The sequence below is a fragment of the Cydia pomonella genome, chromosome 6 (genome assembly GCF_033807575.1).
Source record: "Cydia pomonella isolate Wapato2018A chromosome 6, ilCydPomo1, whole genome shotgun sequence".
Classification (NCBI taxonomy): Eukaryota; Metazoa; Arthropoda; class Insecta; order Lepidoptera; family Tortricidae; genus Cydia; species Cydia pomonella.
This window is the reverse complement of record NC_084708.1, coordinates 15,778,911-15,802,074: the sequence shown is the minus strand read 5'-3', so window position 1 is coordinate 15,802,074 and position 23,164 is coordinate 15,778,911. Positions and strand designations below refer to the sequence as shown.

At 36.7% G+C, this 23,164-nt stretch overlaps 1 protein-coding gene across 2 annotated transcripts in view; it reads right to left on the bottom strand.

The window, feature by feature from the left end:
* LOC133519079 (cuticlin-4) overlaps positions 1–23,164 on the bottom strand; it is a 53,953-nt gene that overhangs the window by 28,674 nt on the left and 2,115 nt on the right. Inside the window, exon 2 of one of the 2 annotated variants that reach the window (XM_061852973.1) lies at positions 7,701–7,751. The gene's annotated coding sequence lies outside the window, so the exon portion shown is untranslated. Of the gene's footprint in view, positions 1–7,700; positions 8,595–23,164 lie in introns of those variants that run through there. The other variant, XM_061852974.1, reaches the window with a different exon arrangement.

Genomic DNA, 23,164 nt, shown 5'->3' with positions numbered 1-23,164 from the left:
CCAACTACCAATTTAGATAATCCTGCATTATTCCTCATACTGTAATTATCTAGTGTTTCACACTATGTAGTGTGACGTATCTATTAGGTGATTCGATGAAGAGCAGCCTGGGCTCAAGGTTACGCCACGCAACACTTTCACCTCCCGCCCGCCAGTTCGTTGCTCTCCGAAATCTGCAGATTTCTGCCGCTTCATGCAGTATCAATGGCGCGCTGAACGAGACTCGACGCCATCCTAGCCCAAAGGCAAACTATAACAAAGACTAAAATACACCCAAATACTGCCTAATAGGACTTATTTCAGTCCAGCATAGAGATTCTATTCGTTGACGTTTACGTTCAATGCCCGTGTTAATGGTACCGAGAAACGTAACATGGCCCACTTTCTCTTTTAAGCATATATAGTCTCTTTCTCGCTTGCAGCCTCCTGGCTTGGAGGAGGGAGATGACAGTATTTGAGATGGTGCGACGAGGAAGCTGGCCAGCTTGCTTTCTTCGCAGCGCTTGGCATTGGAGGCGTACGAAATCCGGAAACTTTCGTTACCCGCGCGATTGTGCAGGCAATTGAGCGGACACGGGCACTATCGGCGGCGAGCCGGCGACTTGTTACAATTAGCCGATCTTTCATTTATTGCGTCACAACGAGCCCTGACCTTCTTGGCCGACTATTTAACAATGCGGTAATCGGATGAAAAAGTTGTGACGCGATTTTTAAGTAGATTATAGCTCTTGTAAATTAAATCGATAGTACTTTTGTTATGCATATTATTAGAAGCACATAGATTATTAGATAATTAATTAATACAATTAAAATGGCGAGAGAATCGTCTTTTGAGCGCCAAGTAAAATTAAAAAATGAAGTAACACCTTTCTAAATACATACCTAACCCCAATCGAGGTTAAGTATTTGAATATGACAAGCATTGTTTGGCTTATGAACCTGCTGGCGCGTCAAGTCCCGGTATCACTGTGCCGATCTGTGCGCGCTAGATACGCTCATCACGTCAGCTCCAGCAGGCATATCTCAATCAACCAAGAAACTGTCAAGCACACTTTGTTATATCTCCCTGTTAAGAGGATACTAGACTACCAAATTTTAAATAAAAAAGGTAATAAAATGTTGCTAAATATAATTATAATCATAATCATACAAAAAAAATTGTGGCTATAGGTATAAAAAAGTTATTTTTAACGTTATTTTTAAAGTTAATAGCTGAAAATCTAGACTTGACGTAATATATCAGGCAAATTTCGAAGTTTTTGAATGCTCTTAATTATAATAATTAAGTGAAGCGGTGGTGGCCGAGTGGATATGACGTCCGACTTTCAATCCGGAGGTCGTGGGTTCAAATCCTGGCTCATACCAATGAGTTTTTGGAACTTATGTACGAAATGGCATTTGATATTTACCACTAGCTTTTCGGTGAAGGAAAACATCGTGAGGAAACCTGCACACATCTGCGAAGAAATTCAAAGGTGTATGTGAAGTCCCCAATCCGCATTGGGCTAACGTGGGGACTATAGCCCGAGCCCTCTTGCACATGAGAGGAGGCCTGTGCCCAGCAGTGGGGCGTATATAGGCTGAATTATTATATTTATATTATTATTATTATAAGTGAAATCACCATCCTCTAACCTAGTTCAACAATAAAACTTCCTATATTCAGTGAATAACAATAGATTATGGGTAAGTAAACAAGAAACCTTATGTAGTTAAAAACTAATTTGTATCAGCAAAATTGAAGTAAATGCATATCAAACATTTTTTAACAATACAAGAAACCAAGAAGCCTATAAATAATAATTTTTACATTTTTTCTTCGGTGATATAAAGTTAACAGACCGTACGAGTATGATCGTGCAGACATGATAGTGTTTTATTTGTCGTAATTTGATGTCTAAATTATATATACCTACTAATAAACATACCACAGAAACAAAAGGGAGAAAGCAGTCGTTTAATAGACTTGAAAAGATCTAACCAACTATTTAAAAGTTATGATATCAAAGAAATAGATAATACGACCGTTTGATGACGATGTTGAATCCGGTCGGTGCAAGTAGAGCGTCAAATCGTTTTGAGTTTTACTTTTATTTGATACCGCAGGTTTAATACTTGAAACGTTAGCTAGTGTAGGTCGCGGCAATCAAACAATTTAGTTTAAAAAATAGCATGGGCACCTTTGCCTATGGGTTTTGTAGAATAATACTCCATTCAAATTTGCTTCCACTTATCCGAAGTATATGTTTGATCCTATCTTTTAACATAGGCATCTTTAAAGTTAACTTTAAGTAATTAGCAGGAGCTCATGGATTCACACAGACAACAATAAAAACAAATTAAATGCTGTCATTACCTCCTTCCTTTTGTGAATTTCCTTATCGTTCCTAAAAGTATACCGTCTACATAAACCGTCGTAGAATATAGCACATTTTAACAAAGCTGATATTATTCTCAAAATTAACTTATTCATTTATTCAGCGTGTGGCACGCGGCGCGTCAAACGTGTTGATGTTGGCCTGAATTTAAAGAATTCCTACTAGATTTATATTCCTAGTTGACTCATCAACTCGCCCGGTAGCTCGTCGTTGAATTAACTCGGATGCAATCAGGCGCCGATGTCAGCTTTATGCTAGTAAGTCGAGAAACTTCCGTATCTCGAAGAAATTGGCCCGGTTTTCTGAGAAAATTGCTTCATTTACATAAACTTGTGGCAGTGGATCAAAAAGCAAGTAGGGCTATGCGCGCTGCGCTTATTATCGATATAAGAATACGGGCAGGATCTATACACGGTGCCCGTGAGCATTGCGAGAGATTTTAACAGTATATTCCTGAATATATTTAAAGATCAAAATGTCCTATAAAAGTATAAACTTCTATGGAATTCGCCTAATTTCAAAGTTAAAGCCACTTACAAAAAAAAATATTTTTATTGTTATTTAGTGCAAACGCCTTTTTGATGGCGATGTTGCCACTATGGGACCTAGTCCAAATATCCTTATTGACAGATGTCAAATAGTGACAAGTAACACTGCAAAAAATAGATTTTACAAAAAAAAGTTCAAATTGTTTTTGAGTTACAGTTGTACAAATAGCGTTTACATGTACAAATACAAATAAAAAAATCGAAAAAAGCAATTTTTTTTTGTGAAATTGACGTAATTTAACATTTTTTCCTTCTTTTGGCCTCAGAAATGCGTGGTTAAAATCTTTCGGGTTCCTTGTGGGCACCTATAAACGTAACCTACCTAAATCAACAAGTTAAAAATAATATGAGTATAGGTCGCGTTGTTACATTACTTACCCAACACAAACAAAAATTACAAAGTAGGTACGGCCACCCGGTGTCCATCTCCATATTCAGACCATTTCGATTGTACAGTCACCTGCAAGAATGTTACTCTTCGAAGGCCATGTGGCACGCTCTTACAAATAAGATCGTGTCCGATATTTGTGCAGCCTTAGTTGTGGTACATATTATTGCAGGTCACTGTACCATAACATTTACAGCGTCACCGAAGTAAAGTAGACGTGCATTTCAGCTACTTAAATCGGAAACCGGAAAGTGAGTCTAATATAATTTGCAAGGTCTGAGTGCAGATACTTGGTTGCGATTTTAGTAGTTTTTACGTGATCAAATAAAATATGTTATGTTTTATTATCGGCTCGTAATTTAAATAGTGTTTATGTAATGAAGCTTGCTGAGTTGCCTAAGTAAGATACAACATTGAAAAGCTTGCTTTTATCACTATTTATGCAATACTTTTTCTACGAGTCATCTAAAATAATACGTTTTTTACTGTAAAATCTAAATAATTAAGACGAAAGTGGAGGACCCGCGCGAAATCACCTTTTCACACAACGTAGTCCTCATTTTCCTCTCTGGATATTAACATGATTAAAAATATTTTGACACAATTTGTTGTAAATAAACTACAGCTATGCCACTACCATTTTTAATTATTCAAAGAGTTAGAAGCATTTAAAATTTTGTATGAAATCTTTTCGCTCCTTATTTTTAAAATATTACAAAAATCGAAAAAAGTGCATAGCTATGGTAAATACACGTCAAATTATGTAAAAATATTTTCCAACATGTCAATAGCCAGGGAGGAAAATTGGGACTACGTTTATATGGAGAATAGGCCGTCCTCTTTCCTCTTCTAAGTTTCTCAGTAGACAAAAATGTACTACAAAAGACATAAACGCGCTACCCTACTATAATACAACGACGGACGTAAGTTTCAGTCATAAACATCTATATTATATGATATGCAATTAGGTATACAAGATTACAACTCTTGGCGACCGGTTTGGCCTAGTGGGTAGTGACCCTGGCTACGAAGCTGATGGTCCCGGGTTCAAATCCTGGTAAGGGCATGTATTCGTGTGATGAGCATGGATATTTGTTCCTGAGTCATGGGTGTTTTCTATGTATTTAAGTATTTATAAATATTTATACTCGTATATTATATATATCGTTGTCTAAGTACCCTCAACACAAGCCTTATTGAGCTTACTGTGGGACTTGTCAATTTGTGTAATAATGTCCTATATTTTTAATTTTTTTATTTATTTATTAACTCTAATTTGACTGTAGGGACATCCTCATAAAGATGTTTAGATGTCTTTAGAGCAATTCTGCGACATTTTCACACCACAGGCTCTCGCGCAGCGTGGGCGTTCCGGGCTTCCACTCCCAACCGGAACTTCAACAGAGAAACCTCCCTAGGCCCGTAACTTTCCTCGGCAACCGATACCCGTATCGCATAACTCGGCCCTGCGACACTTATTAGACATGATAATCGTAAAGCTGAGCTATGTCGCGCAATTTCAATAATCAGTCGTGCTTTGCAAGCTTTCTTGCATTTTAAACGTAGGTAATTCAGTCGAGTAGAGAATTTCCACCAGCTCCAACATATTTTAGATTGGTTTTATATTAACAATGTGTTTGAATTTACCATACCTACTTATTCGCGTTTTACTAGAAGAATGTATTAAAACGATATAAAATGCGAAATCGAGCCTGTCTTACGCATGGTTTTTCATAGGCATCATTCAGTTATTGTTATTACATTACTTAAAACGATTTAGGGGGAGAGGCATCGTACATGTCTTATTTTTTTACGAGGGTTGGTGTTACGTAAGATCAAATAGATGCGATATTGTTAAAATTTCTATAATATTATGACGTTTAAAATAATCATCAATAACTAACAAAACGTAATGAATAAATGAATAGCGCCATAGCTATTAGATTTTTTTCATTATGAATTAATTGGTGATATTTTTTTTCTAAATATGTTTGAGTCTCTTCTTATAAAGAAGAGAATCCTACATCAACAAATCTCTATCAGAATCGCTCAGCAAATATTTCGCGAAAAGCCCCAATATTGAAAAGAAAACCACTTAGTACACACAGAATGAGCACATAAATATTTGTTTGTCCAGAATCCATGCGTTTGCGCCGGTGACCCAGTCCGGGAGCCAGGCCCGCCGTGCATGGATAATGTCTTGACGTGTGAATCCGCTACTTACCCGGGCTTTCGCGAATTACTTGCCTATGCCTACAAGTTTATGGATAATTGACTTTAAACGCAGCTTTACTGATTGTTTAAGTTATTTGAAATAAGTTTTAAAGTAGCTTTTGCAATGCATAGTTGGACATCTATAAATGAATATGAATAACTATCAAATCTGGAACAAAAGTCTTAAAACTGATAATTTTCTGTGAATTTCTATTCATAATTATATTCATTAGGATTACTCTGAAAAGTTAATACTGATATTTTTTAAAGCGCCAGCTTGTTGAAAATAAGCAGATGACAATTCCTTTCACAATTCCGTCGGCATAACTAATTGCTCATCGACGGTCTTATCTCGTCGATCTATAACTAACAAAATCCGGGATCTATTGTTCCCCATGACCCCCGGATTCCAAGGCTTCATGGCGGCTGCGTTCGCAGCGGAAGAGAAAGTCGGCCCACTGTCTCAAGGACGAGGGCGTCGCTCCCTCGTTGCGCAACAATCGTGAGATAATTGATGCGCCAAGCCACGTGGACCACAATGCGGAGTCACCGGCGTACTTGATGCGGATGCGGCGCTATTGAGACGCGGACGCGATGCACCGATTGAACGCGAGAAAAAATGTTGTAGTTCTCAGAAAACTTTTTCAAACCGTAGTTATATTCACCAATCAAAATTAAACTTTCGTGAGACATGTTGTAACCGTGGCTTTTTAAATATTTTGACCATATATTTTTCATGCTTTTCAAGGCATTATTACAGGGAACCTTTTTGAATCGGAAAGTGATTAATATGAAGGTCGAATTGCAAAATTAGACAGCTCAGTGTTTTAGTCACATTTTCGCCACATCACCGGTCACATTCTCGGCTCAAATATGGGTACATTAAAGGTCACACAAGGTCCAGGTTAGGAAAGGCATATAGCCCTTATAGGTTCATCTAAAAGTTGTACCTATATCCTATGAAACAAATTTCTTTAGAACAAGGATGTACCGAATTATGCAAAAAAGCGCGCTATACCAGCTTTTGGTGTGCCGAAATCTTTAAGGACGATGACACCGATCTTTTCGATTCAGTCATCAAACGCCTATTCACGGCTTTCTCTCTAATTTTTCCGATTGAGACCTGAGGTGCCTACACGAGTTCACGCTCTAACTGATCATCATATACGATATGAGAATCAAACGTCAATTGCGTCAGAGTTGAATGATCGGTGATCACGAAATAAGACATTGTTACGCAATGTGTTGTTCTCTTGTAAATAGGAGTTAAGTATCCTTCTAAATTTGACAATGCCCTGTTTTTATTTATTTAGGTACCAAATGCTAATTAAATCGGTCTGCAATGACATACTACAGAATCGTAATCATTAAGTGAACTTAGGTGATACGCGAGCTTTTTTTCAACATTTTCGTTTAATTTTATTTATTTAGTCGAGTATAACAAAATTCTGCACCCAATAAAAGTCCATACTTAAACGTAAAGTTCCGGAAACAAATTGGGACATTTTTTTCGTAGCACCAAGATTGGTAATAAGGAGAAAAAGAGAGGTCCTGTGAGGACTGTTATTCAATGGGTTAATTTTATAACTTCTGCCGTAACATCTATCCATCGTCCATCTTACCTTGTCACTGTGGAAATAAGAAAATAATTTATTCTGTAAATAGAATAATTTAAAGTCTTTAATTAAAGATAATAAACATTGTCGCTAGGCTCAAATTACTTACAATAAAAGGTAACGGATATAATTTGAATAACATATGTTAATGTTACACAAAGTGAGAAGTATCAAGCTCGTACAACATGTAATGTAATGTATCATGTAGCAAAAACAAAGCGGAGGCTGAGAAGGTCATGGTCCTTCGGTACTTTCACTCGCGCAGCGCGGGCGCCGCGCGTTGCGTAACTCACAGATCGCGGAGAAAGCCGATACACATTTCGGTAAGAATAATTAACCGAGCAAACCAGGTATATCAATCTAATGACTGCCTTCCGTTCCACACTTACACAACGTTACATGCTAAACGACAATGTTATGTAATTTACTAAAATTCAAACTTATGTAGTTGAATAAAATTTTCACTAACTTGTGATCGGTGTGATCGCTTTCTAAGAGTGTAGTGTATTGTTTAAACATGAGCAATAAAATAAATTAAATAGTAATGGATACTTACAAAATTGCTTATCTTAGCGGCATATATTTGTGATGTCCTGAGCTCTATAACCTGTAACAAAAACATACGGATATTAATTACCTAACTGGTAAATTAATCTTTACGAGACCCCAAATTTTATGATTTACAAACCACACAAACTTATTAATAAACATAAAACATAATAAAAGACATACTACTCAAGCATTATTAAAGTGACAAAAGATACGACACAATTGGTCGTGGTGATGGTATTTCGCGTAACCTACTCTCCCTCATTTCTACGGTACATGAATAAAACAAAACAACTTCGTCCCCATTACAGCCTCTGTATTGTCCACACGTACTCGCAAATAGTATGACATCGAAAACAATATACAGTTTATTGGCGTAGTGCCTACTCTTTATAAGCCTAAATACAATACATTACCTACTTAATTGTACGCGATTGGCTTCAAGTCGACCATTACATATTATAATATATTGTGCTATGCTTGAAAATATTAAGACGTTAGTAAAACTACATGTACCTATCTAATAATTGTTAAATAGATTTATGAGTAGGTAAATAGTATATGCCGATGATCCCGGGTTCGAATCCCGGTAAGGCCATTTATTTGTGTGATGAGTACAGATATTTGTTCCTGAGTCATGGATGTTTTCTTTGTATTTAAGTATTTGTATATATTATATATATCGTTGTCTGAGTACCCACAACACAAGCCTTCTTGAGCTTACCGTGGGACTTAGTCAATTTTTTTATTTTTATATTACGTCGGTGGCAAACAAGCATACGGCCCGCCTGATGGTAAGCAGTCTCCGTAGCCTATGTACGCCTGCAACTCCTGAGGAGTTACATGCGCGTTGCCGACCCTAAACCCGCCCCACCCCTCGTTGAGCTCTGGCAACCTTACTTACCGGCAACCGGCTTGGCCTTATTGTGTAAGAATGTCCATATAATATTTATTTATTGGGGATATTGAATATTGATGGTTTAAATACATGCTTGTTTGTATCATCATATGCAATGCATTAAATAAATAAATAATAAATAAATATTATAGGACATTATTACACAAATTGACTAAGTCCCACAGTAAGCTCAATAAGGCTTGTATTGAGGGTACTTAGACAACGATATATATAATATATAAATATTTATAAATACTTAAATACATAGAAAACACCCATGACTCAGGAACAAATATCCATGCTCATCACACGAATAAATGCCCTTACCAGGATTTGAACCCGGGACCATCAGCTTCGTAGGCAGGGTCACTACTAGTGAATGCAATCCCGACTCGGGATTGCAAATTCGAGATCCCGCGGAATTAGAAATATCAATCCCGCGGGATCCCGGAATTTTCGGGATCCCGAGTAGATTAAACAAAAGGTAAAATTCGATTGAATTAAAACAATAATAACGGCATGTTTGTGATGGTGACGTTAATTAAAATAACATATTAATAGACAGAAAACAAAAACCTTTTATCTTTAATATTATTAACTAAATCATCATCAGTTTTCCTTGGAAATTAACAAAGGTAATCAAAACAATAAGTATAACTGTAATAAGAATCAAAATAATAAGGAATTAGAGAGTATTACAGGCGATTTAAAAAAAAAACAAAGGGTATTAAGAGTGTTATCTGCTAAACGGCATCTTATATCCGTTGCAATGTACCCAGCTGCTGAGAACTGGACGTGTGGAGCGTCACTGACGACTGCCGCCCAATCATATAGGTACGCAAATACTTAACAGAGTTAACGAGGTCCGGGACTTAGGAGTGTATATTGATAGTGAGATCCAACTGACGTCTCACGTTGACAGAATTACATCTAAAGCCTATCGATTGCTCGGGTTCATCCTTCGTCAGAGTAAAGATTTTAAAAATCCCAACACAATACTTCTCCTTTATAATGCATTTGTTAGATCGCATTTGGAATATGCATCTGCAGCATGGAGCCCTTTCTTCTCAGTCCATATAAATTCAGTAGAAAGAATTCAAAAAAAGTTCCTTAATCGTCTAAAATATAAATTCAATTCCTTCGTCTGTGAAAATATAGAAAGTCTTCAGATGCGTAGAGAAAAAAGGGATATCACGTTTTTATATAAGATTTTGAATAATATTGTTGACTCCCAATATTTGGTAAACAAATTATCGTTTAGATGTCCAACCTTTCGTACCAGGTCCACTTATTTGTTTTCTATTCCGTTTAGTCGAAAAAAATATGCAAATAATAATTATTTAGTAAGAGCATGTAATACTTATAATAAAAAATATTTACATATAGACATGTTTCAATTAAATCTCCGTAAATTTGTATCTGCAATGAAAGCAACAACGAACTAACAACAATAAATAAATAAATATAAAAAAATCAATTACTAATCAATGAGCACTAACTTTTTATATGGTAATTCTGTCTAAAATGCATCTTCTTTCTCTTTCTTGAAATGTATTAAATTAAATTAAATTGTTCATAAATTTTATATCAGTAATTGTATAAACTTCATATTTCTTAAATGTTATCATTAATTAAGTACTTAACTTATTTATAATCTTCATTTTAGCTTTTAATTGCCTTGTTAATTGTTTAATACGTGCATTTTGTTTTTCTCAGAGCAATAATTGTGTTACCTATAAGTGGAAACTGTTCTGGCTGTTGTATTAACTTAATTTGTTAAACTGTATGTGTAATGATATGCTGTTTGTTTCCCTTTGCAAAACAAAAAAAAAAAAATAATACCGTCAATCCTGAACGGGATCCCGTCATATTATGCGTCGGGATTGATCCCGAAAAATTACACGGGATCTCGCGAGATCGGGATCCCGCGGGATCGGGAGTGCATTCCCTAGTCACTACCCACTAGGCCAAACCGGTCGTCATGCATTATTCTACCGAAACGAGAAAGTAATGAGGACAAATGCCTGGCCTCTATTTTTATTTACCTATTTGAATTATATCCGTTATTGTGTAAGATTTCTACAAAATTAACCATTCAAACTGTCAAGATATTCATAAGATTTAGCGTAATCCAAATTAGCTAGATATATCCTGATCCGCGTCCCCCATGACAACTCCTATTGTTTCGCAAGTTGATGTGTCATAATAGATAAGTTATATTAAGTAACCGTAGTAATGTGACAGAGGTGTCGCGCAGAATAGTGAAATCGTCCTTGGAACAATGGGGCCGCAGACAATGCGTTTTCCTGATAAGCCTACTCGCGCTGGCGCTCTGCATAATTGCGGAAACTACAAGTGAAAGTTATTTAAGATAATGAGAATTTTACTGCCAGCAGCGGCGCCTAATCTTAACATCTTTTAAGTGTGTTTAGAGAACAGCAATGTTATAAAACATGGCCGTTATTTTTTGTTGATTGTATAATTGTTTTCTATTGTGGTGGTTTTTTAGGATTCCGTAGTCATCAACTAGGAACCCTTATAGATTCGCTATGTCCGTCTGTCCGTCCGTCCACGGCTTTGCTCCGTGATCGTTAGTGCTAGAAAGCTACAATTTATTATTATTTAATAAGCAGGCAGGCAGTTATGACAACTGATATGACCTGTATCCAGTAATCATAAAGATAGTTATCATGAACGAGTAGTACATATAATATGCTTGTCTAATTGATTTTAAAAAAGATTCACATTTTGTGCTGAAACCACGTCTTCTAGGAGTTTGTTCCAAGCCCTCACTACTCGGTTGCTGAGAAAGTGTTTGTATGGGTTACTGTGAAACCTATGCCTTTCTAGCTTTAAGTGGTGACCTCTCAGACGGTTGTTGTTGTTGCGCTTGAACATCTCTTGAAAATCCTTGAGATCATAGTGCCCAGATAGAATTTTGTACGTCTCTATTAGGTCTCCACGTTCTCTGCGGTGCTTTAGAGTAGTCAGTTTCAGTTCCTTTAAATAGTCTCTCTTCAAATGGCTTGTTTTTTAAGTTGCCTTGGCAGTTTCGTGAAACTCCGTTGTACCTTCTCCAGCATCTCAATGTCCTTACCAAAGTAAGGACCCGAGGCTTGAAAAGTATACTTCAGTACGGATCTTACGTACGTTTTATATATTTTTAGCATCATTTCCGGTGTTAAGGTCTTGAAAGCTTTTCTAATGAGGTAAATCATGCTTCTGGCTTTTTTTAACCATTGTAGATATTTGCTCTTCCCACTTTAGATCCTCCGAGATCTTAACACCTAGGTCAGTTTTTTGTTTTTACAGCCGTTAGTAGAGTGTAAGTTGTAAGTCAGGCGGTACGATTTCCTATGTGAGGTAATGCACATTTGGCAGAATTCAGATTAATTAACCATTCCTTAGACCAGGTTACTATTTCATCTAGATCATCTTGTAGTTGGCTGTAATCTAGGAGTGGGTTAGCAAATAACTTGGTGTCATCCGCAAAAGTACTAATACTGCATTTGAGGCGACGTGGAAGGTCAACCGTGTATGTACAATTTGGCATGGATACATAAATCATACAAAAACTACGACAAAATTTGGTGGGGTATCGTTGGATAGGTCTTTTAAATGAATAAAGGTCTCTAACAATCATTTTTTGATAGAATAAAACATACGCCCCTAAAAAAAAATGTACCCCCCAGTTAGAAGGGAGGCCCTCTAACTTTTGAACTATGGGTCCCAAAAACATCAAAAAAATTGTTAAATTAAATCTTAGGTAATAAATACTTTCAATGAAAACTATAGCGAACATCATTGGTCTAGCGGTTTTTGAGTTATTGCAAAAAGTCTTCTCTTAGTAAAAAGTCGTACACAAAGCGCTGCAAAGGTACTCCCTTATGCTTGTAATGTCCATGATACTTGTTAATAGCCCTCGTTTAGCCTATTCTGATAGAATGGTAACTACGGAACCATACATTGAGCATGGCCTGACATGCTCTTGGCCGTTTTTTTTCTCCTAAGAGTCCTAAATACAATAATTTACTTACGTACTATATGTATCTTGAATATTTTAAATTTGACGTGCTATTCGCATGGAAGCCTATAACTATCTTATTTATATGCTCAATCACAACTATTTATCATAAATGTGGTATATTAATGACAGAGCTAATAATGGCATGATCAAAAACCAATCATAATTATTCTGCTATTATGCATGTATTTTATTACGAGTACCGGGTACCGGGCCTATAGCCATGAAAATGTAGGACGACCTAGTTGAGCTCCAAATGTAAATTAAGTCTTTATTAGAACCGGCAATAATTAAGTAGGTCCGGATTAGGTGGATGATAGAATGTGAATTGCTTGAAGCCTGGACGGTAGTTCGTGTACACTCGTAATGCAAGATGAAAGTGGTGAAATCTCGAGACGATCTGCGAGAAATCGTACCCATAAATAATGCACTAGTTCGGTTTAGCAAGCCCTACGTCTGTCGCGCTGACTAGTTATACCGGCGCGATAGGCCCATTCAGGCCGATCTAGAGCCGATAAGCCGAATAGCTCTGTGGAGATACCTAGCTACAAAACTGATCATTGATATCTTAACTAATAATTACTTGTCATGTCTTTATAATAGACTGAGAGATATTTCGAGAACTGGTGTCGTAAGTAAACACCCTAACGATATCTAGATATAAGTACGAGTAGATTCATAGGCACTCATTCTCATTTACAAATACATATGTATGAACGTATTAACCAATAACCATTAATGTCACGCCTCGCCAGACAAAGAATGAAGGATTTTGGAGCAGGCTATCTGGAACCCAAGGAATTAAAAATGCTACCCATGAGCTCCATCATCCAGCACATGGAGATGGTCGAAAAAGCTCTCGAGTAGATAACGGATCTTTCATAAGGGGGTAATTGTACAAAAGTTCCCTATGGGTCGAAGAGCAAGGGCCCCGAAAAACATAAGATGACCAATAATCATTTGTTTAAAAGACAAATTATACAGAAAAAGTGTTTATATTTTTGTTAATTTTCACGTTTTGATGATCAAACAACCAGCTTTAGTTCTTACTTACTGTGCTTACAGCTCAGCATAATTACTACTTTTCGCCTTTTTGCTGTGGAGTAAACTCATACACCGTGATACAAACTTCGCATCATAATTGGATCACAATAATTTGAGATACTTTCTCCAATCCGACGCTAAAATATTCATAAAATTTACACACACGCATGATGTCCACAATTCATTTTAGACTAATTAATACTTTCGGTTTCTTATAACCTATTATGAGTTTGAAGACATTGCTTGTGATTCAATTAAGTGGTTTCACCGTTTTAAAGATAATCGTATAACATTAAGGAAGCCTGAAGGTACCATCCCTTTATTTTAATTATTACAATCTCGCATGTAAGTACATAATGCGTAGCATTAAGAAGGTAATAATGTGCACTTTTCCCTTTAGTGCAGGACGCCCTAGTTCGCACAAGAAGCCATCTTTGGAGCTGCGCGGAATGTGGATACATTTGTGAGTGATAGCGCCTGTCGAGCTTGACGTATAGCTGGGAATAAGTTCTCAAACGTTTCTCGACTTGTTGTGTGTAGCTTTCAAGTGTCGCCAATAGACGAGTCGCGTGCAACAAAAGTGAAATCGTTAATTTTCCCCGGACGACTGCGTCGTGATTGGGAGCTCATGAGGGCGCTATCGGCAAAGCTGGGAGAGCTGTGCGGCTAATTCAACGCGGGCGCCGCATACGGGCGCGGCTTGTTTACTCGCGCGACAATCTCTTTATCACTCGCCAATAACGTAGTTAGAGTGATATACAGTGACACTTTCTCTTGTTATGCCAGTGAACAGGAAGTACCAAAAGTAGATTGACATATAACGATATTCTAAGGGCTTATGGTTTGCACCATTCTTAAAACCAAATCAAACTAGGGTTTGAAACATAACAATGAGAATTGATGCATTCAATTGATATAGACTAATTCAACCTACCATTCTAATTGTATGAGCATTACGTCGTCCCATTGAAGGATCAGCTAGATATCCACAATTTTAAAATAGACCAAGATTATATCTCAATCAATTTATTACTAGCTTCCACAGCATCAGAAAACCATTTTTGTTTTTTCCATATCAGTAACAACTCTCGTACAAATTTAAATTAATTTGTAGTTATTATAGTAATTTGGTTTAATATTTCGGTGTTAAGATGAATGGCCGTGTGATAAATCGTTTACAGCCAAATACACATTTTAACGGCGCCAGCGGGCACGTCGAGTTGATCAAAACAATCATTAGTGGAAAGTTGACCGTTCTTCGCATTCCATTCCGTGTATGCTCCATGAGACCACTAATATTAAAATGTTACGTCACTTTCTATATTAAGAGACATCTATTTGACTTAAAACCGAAAAACCAACCCAGTAGATTAGGTATGCCCAGTGTAGAAAAAGTTGCATAAGGATTAAGTAATCCTGCATGGAAACTTCCCATACAGTTTACTATTCTCCATGCATCCTAAATTATTTCGTTTCCAGATATGGTTTCGCGGTTTATTTGTTTAATGCAGCAGATATCTAGCGAACCACAGCGCACTTGACCGTGTTTACCCGCAGCAGATAATATTGCTTGACTTATTTCCCAAGCAAAAGAAAAGAAAGCTCCACTTCCGAATGGTGCCTCCTCGAGACAATACCGCGATGCCATCACAGATAGTTCCGACAACACTCATTTCACACCTTATTGTCAACGCAGTAATTAAGATAAAACTTAGTCTTGCTCGTTTTGGCGAGATCAGGCGTCCGATACAACATGGCTCTACTTTTACAAGACGGAAATGTTGAAAATCATGACAGGTAATTAAGCAAGACTGAAATCAAACATTAATTTTGTTAAAGATTGGCGAAACGATAATCTGTAACTGAAAGCTAGTTGCTTTTACTTCTTATAATTAAGTATAATATCTTAAAATTCTTCAATTGCATAATAAAATTATAAAGATATCACGGCTGCTTTCATGGTCTAGAGAGGGTTTAATCGACTTATCGATCGTCAAGTTAATTTGGCTCGCCAGAATCATGACTTAGCGTGACAAGATACATACCGTGTGTCTGTATGTGCATTTATATGTATTAGTTGAAAAAAGGAGCCACAGCACAGCTATCATAATTCTAATAATGAGTCGAATAAGTCCCTTGGTCAACAACTTCAACAAGTATAAGCAGTCGCCGACAAAACAGCGCTCTTCAATTATCTCCTCAAATATCTCTCAAGCTCATGTCGATCAGCATCATTACTGTCGACGTAGCCAACATGCCAATCGTTTACGCTCCGTAGCGTAGTCATCTCTCTCTCTCTCTCTCTCTCTCTATCACTCTTCCATATTAGTGCGACTGTGACAGTTGCGTTTCTTTTTTTTTTTTTTTTTTTTATTTTATTAAGAAACAAACGGTCGTTTACAATATGCGGTATTATTAACTATTGCATTTTAAAGCTAGACCTACGGTTTCCTTAATTAAATATAAGAGTGCTAGATTTTAAACAGTTTTTTTTTTTGCTACATAGCATCTGAGTTTTATATATGTATATATAGTTACTGAACAATTATAATAAATTCTAAGCTTACTTAAATACCTGCAGAGTTAAGTACTACAATTATATACGCCATACACTATTGTGCCATTCACTATATAGGTATATATTTGATACAGGTATTATATTTAATTATATAAAATAAAATCAATACCTAATTATATTTTTTTCACAAACAAATGCTTTCTTTAAAGATACTATATTACAATGAAAAACATCAATATTAGAAAGATTTACGCATTCATTATAAAGTCTACAAGCACGCCTTATAAACATATTTCGTGCATAACAAGTTCTGCTAAATGGGACAGCAAATAATTCCTTTTTGCGACATTTACGCTGACGCGCACGAGGGACTTTAATATTTATTTGTTGAAGTAGTGAGGGAATCTCCAATTTAGAGTTTAAGATTTTATAAAGTAAAACCGAGTCTACGCTGTCGCGGCGGTCTTGAAGAGACTGAATTTTATGGTACTGCAATGAGGAGTGGTAATCAACGTAGTTTTGTCCAGTCCTAAAATCTAACGTTTTTACAAACTTCTTTTGGAGCCTTTCGATTCTATTAATATGGACAGCATGAAATGGCTTCCAAACAGCACACGCGAATTCAAGACGACTTCTTACATAGCTGTTATAGAGAGTTATATAACTAAAAGAATTTTTAAATGGTTTACCGACTCGTAGGATAAAACCTAATTGCTTAAACGATTTAGTAACTACATTCTCAATGTGAGGAATAAATGATAACTTAGAATCCATTATTACACCTAGATCTCGAATTTGCGTTACCCTATTTAATACTTTATCGGAAATTGTGTAATTATGACCAATATTTTTCTTTTTCCGAGAAAAAGTTATAATACTACACTTTTTATTGTTCAGAAATATATTATTATCAGTACAGTATCTCTCCAAGTTAGATAAATCCTCTTGTAGTAGATCACAATCAGAAACATCTTTAATAATTTTAAAAATTTTAGCATCATCCGCGTAGAGTAAAACTTTAGAGTGCTTAATGTAGTCGGTTATATCATTAATATATAACACAAAAAGAAGAGGCCCCAAATGAGATCCCTGTGGGACTCCTGAAGTGACGACCTTATACTGTGATGTATAACCGGACAATACGACGGCCTGAGTTCTAAATTCGACATAGGATTTAATCCATCGAAAAAGATCTCCATGTATACCGAGTCGCCAAAGCTTATATAACAATGTGCTGTGACAAATTTTATCAAAGGCCTTGGCGAAATCGGTATACACGACATCTACACAGTGTCCACTCTCCATTGCTTCAAGAACTTCGCCTGTAAAGATTAACAAATTACTGTCTACCGAACGACCCTTAAAGAAACCGTGCTGATGGGGGGTAATATGATTCTTAACGACTTCGAAGAGTTGAAATTTTACTATCTTTTCCAGGATTTTACTAAACTGACATAGTTTCGAAATGGGTCGGTACATCTCAATCTCATGACTAACTTTTCCTTTTGGTATGGGGGTTATCCACGCCTGTTTCCATATTTTTGGAACATAGCCCTCACTTAATGATTTTTTAAATAGATAACATATGGGTTTTGCTAAAGAGTTAGAACATTTTTTTATAAACAGAGGGTGGACTCCATCAGGTCCAGAGCCTTTATGAACATTAACAGAATTTAAATGTTTAAGAACAAGGTTAATAGTAATATCTATTGAATTTAAATCAATGGGAGGATTCGATTTCGTTCGCTACGGACCGTTAACGATTGGCATGTTGGCTACGCGGGCTGATATTATTTGAAAGCACTTACTCCTAAATGCTGGAATGGAATCGCTCGCAGGGCTGTCCGTGTAGGATTAACTTGTTTTCACTCAATGGTCGTAAATACGTCAGTCGTTCACTTAAACCGATATTTTTGGCTCCAATGTATGCGCTGGTTCAATTAAGTGCTGTTTATGTCGACAGGAGCAACGGACCCAGTGCTAACTAACCTGCTTCCTATTCCACTCTGTATACGCGTACAAGATTATCATGATATTTATTCAATACGAGAGACTGATCCAGTTTCTTAAGCTAAACGAATGATACGATTTACGAATGATGCGGCCTCCATGTTAATCATCAAGATTTACGTTGCGGGGTTTTCGTTTTTACAAACAAAAATAAACAGCAAATAAATACGTATCGGAACATCTCAATCAAGTGCCATTCACATTACAGGTATAGCATGACATGTCGTATAGTGACAACAATTGGATAATTTGCAGAGGGTGCGCATTAATCAGGTGTTATTGAAGGAGCCGCGCCTCGGCTGACACACTGACTCGCTTTCCTCTGCGAGGCGCGCCCATAATGTCGAGTCAGTGCCGACGGAGATGCCTCCTGGCTTAAATCGTGTGGTGCGTGGCCTGGAATGTTATTGTTATACAAATATAATATAAGGAAAATTTAAAAAAGATAAATCTATCTTTCTTTGCAGTATTTATACCCACTAAAATTAATATAAGCTTTTTCACCTATTACATAAATAGGGTAAGAAACTGGTACCAAACTGATCGGACGTCTTTTATTTGCGTTATTATTTACTAATAGGTAATAAAGTAATAAATCAACCCCCTTCCTTTCAAAACTTTATCTTATCTCTCAAGTCTCAATACTCGTACCATTTTATCCATGTATGTAAACAAAACACGCTTCAAATAAGCAGCCAATTTGCTGTGCGAGTTTTTTAAGATTTAACTCGTCTTAGCGGAAATTAAAACTGGACATGCTCATTAATGCTTTCACCGCGGGGTTTCCGTTATATTCGAAAATATCTCGTAAACATTCAATCTACTTACAACCGTACGTGTGATGTGTTGCTGGTGAACTGCGGAGCAGTGTTTTGGAACAATGTCTAACAATATATTTTCGAATAATTCATAATAACTAACCCCTAGCTATAATGATGGTACTAAAAATGTTTTATGGAATTATGAAGGTTCTGATTTTTTTTTTATAATAACAATCATACATACAGGCTGTTTATTTAATCACCTGCAATAATTTACGGGGTGGATATATATGTAGGTCATACTATGCAACTTTTAATATAGGACCAATCCGAAAATTGCAGTTTTATACATTTTGGCTACCTGACCTTGACATTATCTATGGGAGCGTAATTTTTTTTTGCGAATTCGGGGTTGGTCCCATAGTAAAAGTTGCTCAATATGACCTATATATTCAGCCCGTAAATTACTTACATGTTCTACAGTTTCCTTTACTTTGGCAAAATACAAGATTGTAAACTTTGTTGAAAGATAGTAAGATAAAAACCCACGGACCAGAAACCCCATAACATATTCAGATAACCTTTAAGCCACACTTTAGGTTATTTTACGGCGTGTCAGACCCCAGGTTTATCAGCTGCATCACGCTAAGAGAGAAAGTGACAATCAATAAGTTATAATGTATTACGTATACCAGCTAAATTAACGAGTGAGTAAGTGACCCTATATATAAAAATATTTTCGTGTAAGCCACCTTGAAGTACCCGCTATCTAAATAAAAATAAATTTGACCTCAATCCCGTAGTTTGCATTCTCGCTTAATCTAGTAAAATCAATATAGCGAAATATATCTATATTGGAATTTGCATATAACAGTACAATGATCTTTACATAATATCCTGGTTTAAACTAGTGTTTGTGACTTAAAATTGTGATGTTAATATCTGTCATCAATGAAATTCTCTATAACACAAGAATAGTATTTTATCTACACACATATCTTAAACCCACATGACACTGGCAATCAACAGTAAGCCATATTAAAAAAAAAAAACTTAAACCCGCTATGATACCTTCAAAATCCGTAAATAATGGCCAACATAACGATAAACTGTTTTGTTACAACAAATTTCTTATCTGTGATGATGTTGTAATTGCTTCATAACTACATCAAAATCGATTTGGTTCGGACTTCAAATTTGGAATATCTCTGAAAAAAAAAAGCAATTCCATTTGACCTCTATTCTAATATCAGTCGTGATGCCTTTTTGTTCGAAATGAAATGTCAATTACCTACAATTGTGACATATCTCGCATTTTAGTTTGTATCGAATGATACGGAAATAGGCCCTCGACCTCGACTCTAGTTTGTCTAAAATGTCAATAAAAAAAATCTACGAATGCGTGACATGCGCGAAAGAGTTTTCATTTGCCGCCATTTGACGTACAGTTTATCTATTTATTAATTTTAAGTATAAAATTAATATGTTTTGTTGTTTTTAAAGTAACTATAGCAAAAGTTTCGTGTAAAATGAGCGATAAGTTCCGCCAAGAGAGCAACGATGCCCTGTAATTTGGGTTAGTGAATATATCATAGAAAGTTTATAATATGTGTGTAGATAAACTACTATTATGCAACTGTTGTATAAGAAGGGTCAAAAAAGGGGAGTAGATTAGGTTACAATGTGAGCCGAGGCCGCAGGCGTAGGCGAACATTATAAAGGAATACGCCATCGCCACGAACATTTTTTGGCCTACTTATATAAAGATACGTCTAAATGAAAAACATTCTGTGAACTTTGTGTTTATAAGCAATGAATAATAGAAATTTATCAAAATATCTCATCGACATCGCCGATATAACAAAAAGCTCTTAATTATTGATAGTTAAAAAAAATCGATTAGCACGGCTACTACGAGTTGGCATTTGACATTTACGTTAGCGACTGCGTCAACTCGATCGAATTCCCTCTCTATTGCACCAATCCATCAGTGCGAGCGAGATGGACTGCGATCGAGTTTACGCAGCCGCTAACGTAAACGTTAAGTGTCAACTCGTGGTACTGTATCGAGTAGTTGTCTCTTAAAATTACTAATAATTTATGCGAATTTATTTTAGCGACAACGCGATACATTTCAGCAAATCCTCAATGAAGTAATTTTCGAGGTGACATTAACTTTCTCGACGACTTTTTCTCGAATTACCGTTTTGACATTATCATAACATTGATCTTTGAGAGTTTTCGAGGTACACCCAAACTACATATGTATAATGTTTACACATCCGTAGTTTCCATTCTTTTTAAGTTGTTGACTGCGCCTTGTGTAGTGACATTTGGATGGCTACTGACGCTGCATTACTTGGAATTTCTTTGAAATAATTAGTAACGAATTGAATGTTCTGATCAGTGATGCGTCATCGAACGTCACTCATTATTTCAAAGATATTTATTGACAGAGATGGTGCCCGCATCACGGCCGCAGCAGTAATGTTGCAACAGTAATGCAGCTCCAGTTGCCATCCGAACGTCACTTTTAACGTACTGTACCCCTAGTGTAAATTTAGTCCCGCTTGGCGCGCTGTTTCTAAATCCCATACAAAATGAGACTTAACGCAAACGTCACGTCACGCTATCGAATAAATTTACACTAGGGGTTCTGATTAATACTAAAAATTGGGCACTCTCACTATTTACCTCTACGTCATCTAAAAAAAAATATATCTGAGTGTTGAGATTTTTATTAATCGTTATTTGACGCGTAATACCTAACAATAATAATATTGATGGCATTCAGATTTGGTTGACAGTTAGCATCAAAAGTAGCGGATCAGACTACGCGTCATTCTCTAATAGCTTAACAAAACATTGGGCAAAACAACTCGCTATAAAAGGTTTGATAAGATTCCTTGAGTAGTTGGATCGGCAGGACTAGCCAACCCAACCCTCATCCACGTCACGCAAAATAGGCGCCAGTTTAGAGCTACAATACAATAGCTTAACAAGAAGAAACATCTCTCTACCTATATTTAAAACAATTAGACTTTAACAAACAATTTTGAATGATAACTTTATTAGATGTAGCTTTATTTGGAAAAGTATTAGAGGCTGACAGCAGGGGCATATTTTACCCTAGGGCCAAGGGGCCCGGGGCGCCAGGCTGCGCAAGTACACCAAAGCAGGTTTTTTTCTTAAATGAAATGCTTTATCGTCACTTAATGGGGCGGGAAAGCTAACTGTCCGGGGGCGCCAAATCTTTAAATACACCTGCGGTGGCAGCATGGCTGCATTTTTATCATTTGTCACTATGCCTGTCACTTTCGCACTTACATATCTACCTGTTAGAACGTGACAGGCAATAAAAATGCGACCGTGCTTAGCCCGCTGTGGTGGCAGCTACCTTTGACATGTTGTTTCATCCGCTATTGATCGTGTCATTCACGAAAACGCATACCTTGATTCATATTGTCATGTATTAAAGGTAAGATTTGACAAATCTGCGCGTCATCGTGGATGTGACGAACTATGGGTACGGTGCCCATGAGCATTGCGAGAGATTTCAACAGTATATTCCTTACCATATTTAAAGACTAAAATGTCCTATAAACTTTTTTAGGAATTCGCCTAATTTCAGAGTTAAAGCCACTTACAAAAAAAACTTTATTGTTACTTAGTGCAAAACGCCTTTTTGATGGCGATGTTGCCACTATGGAACCTAGTCCAGATATCCTTATTGATAGATGTCAAAAAAGACACTGAAAAAAAAATAGGTTTTACGAAAAAAAACTTCAAATTGTTTTTTTTTTGTGAAATTGACCTACACTCATATAACATTTTATTCCTTCTTTTGGCCTCAGAAATGCGTCGTAAAAATCTCTCGGGCTCCTCGTGGGCACCTTGTAATATAGATGTCGACTGTACGTGCTTGAAAATAACCAGTCGCCGATGTAAGACACGAAAGCTTTTTCATAAACTCATCAACATTACATGCAACCAGCAACTTGAACTGAAATTAAATTGTTATCTTTTGTAAGATGCATTGCGTTGCAAGTTGCACAACCCATAAACAATCCCTCAAGATGGCAGGTCGCAGTGCGTGACGTCCACTTACAAAATCCAAATGCATCCAAACAATGGAATGGGAAGCCCGCCAGAACGTGGATGTCGCAACACCGCCACTCCAGTAATAGCGTGCGCCTGTTGTACTCACCACATCCGC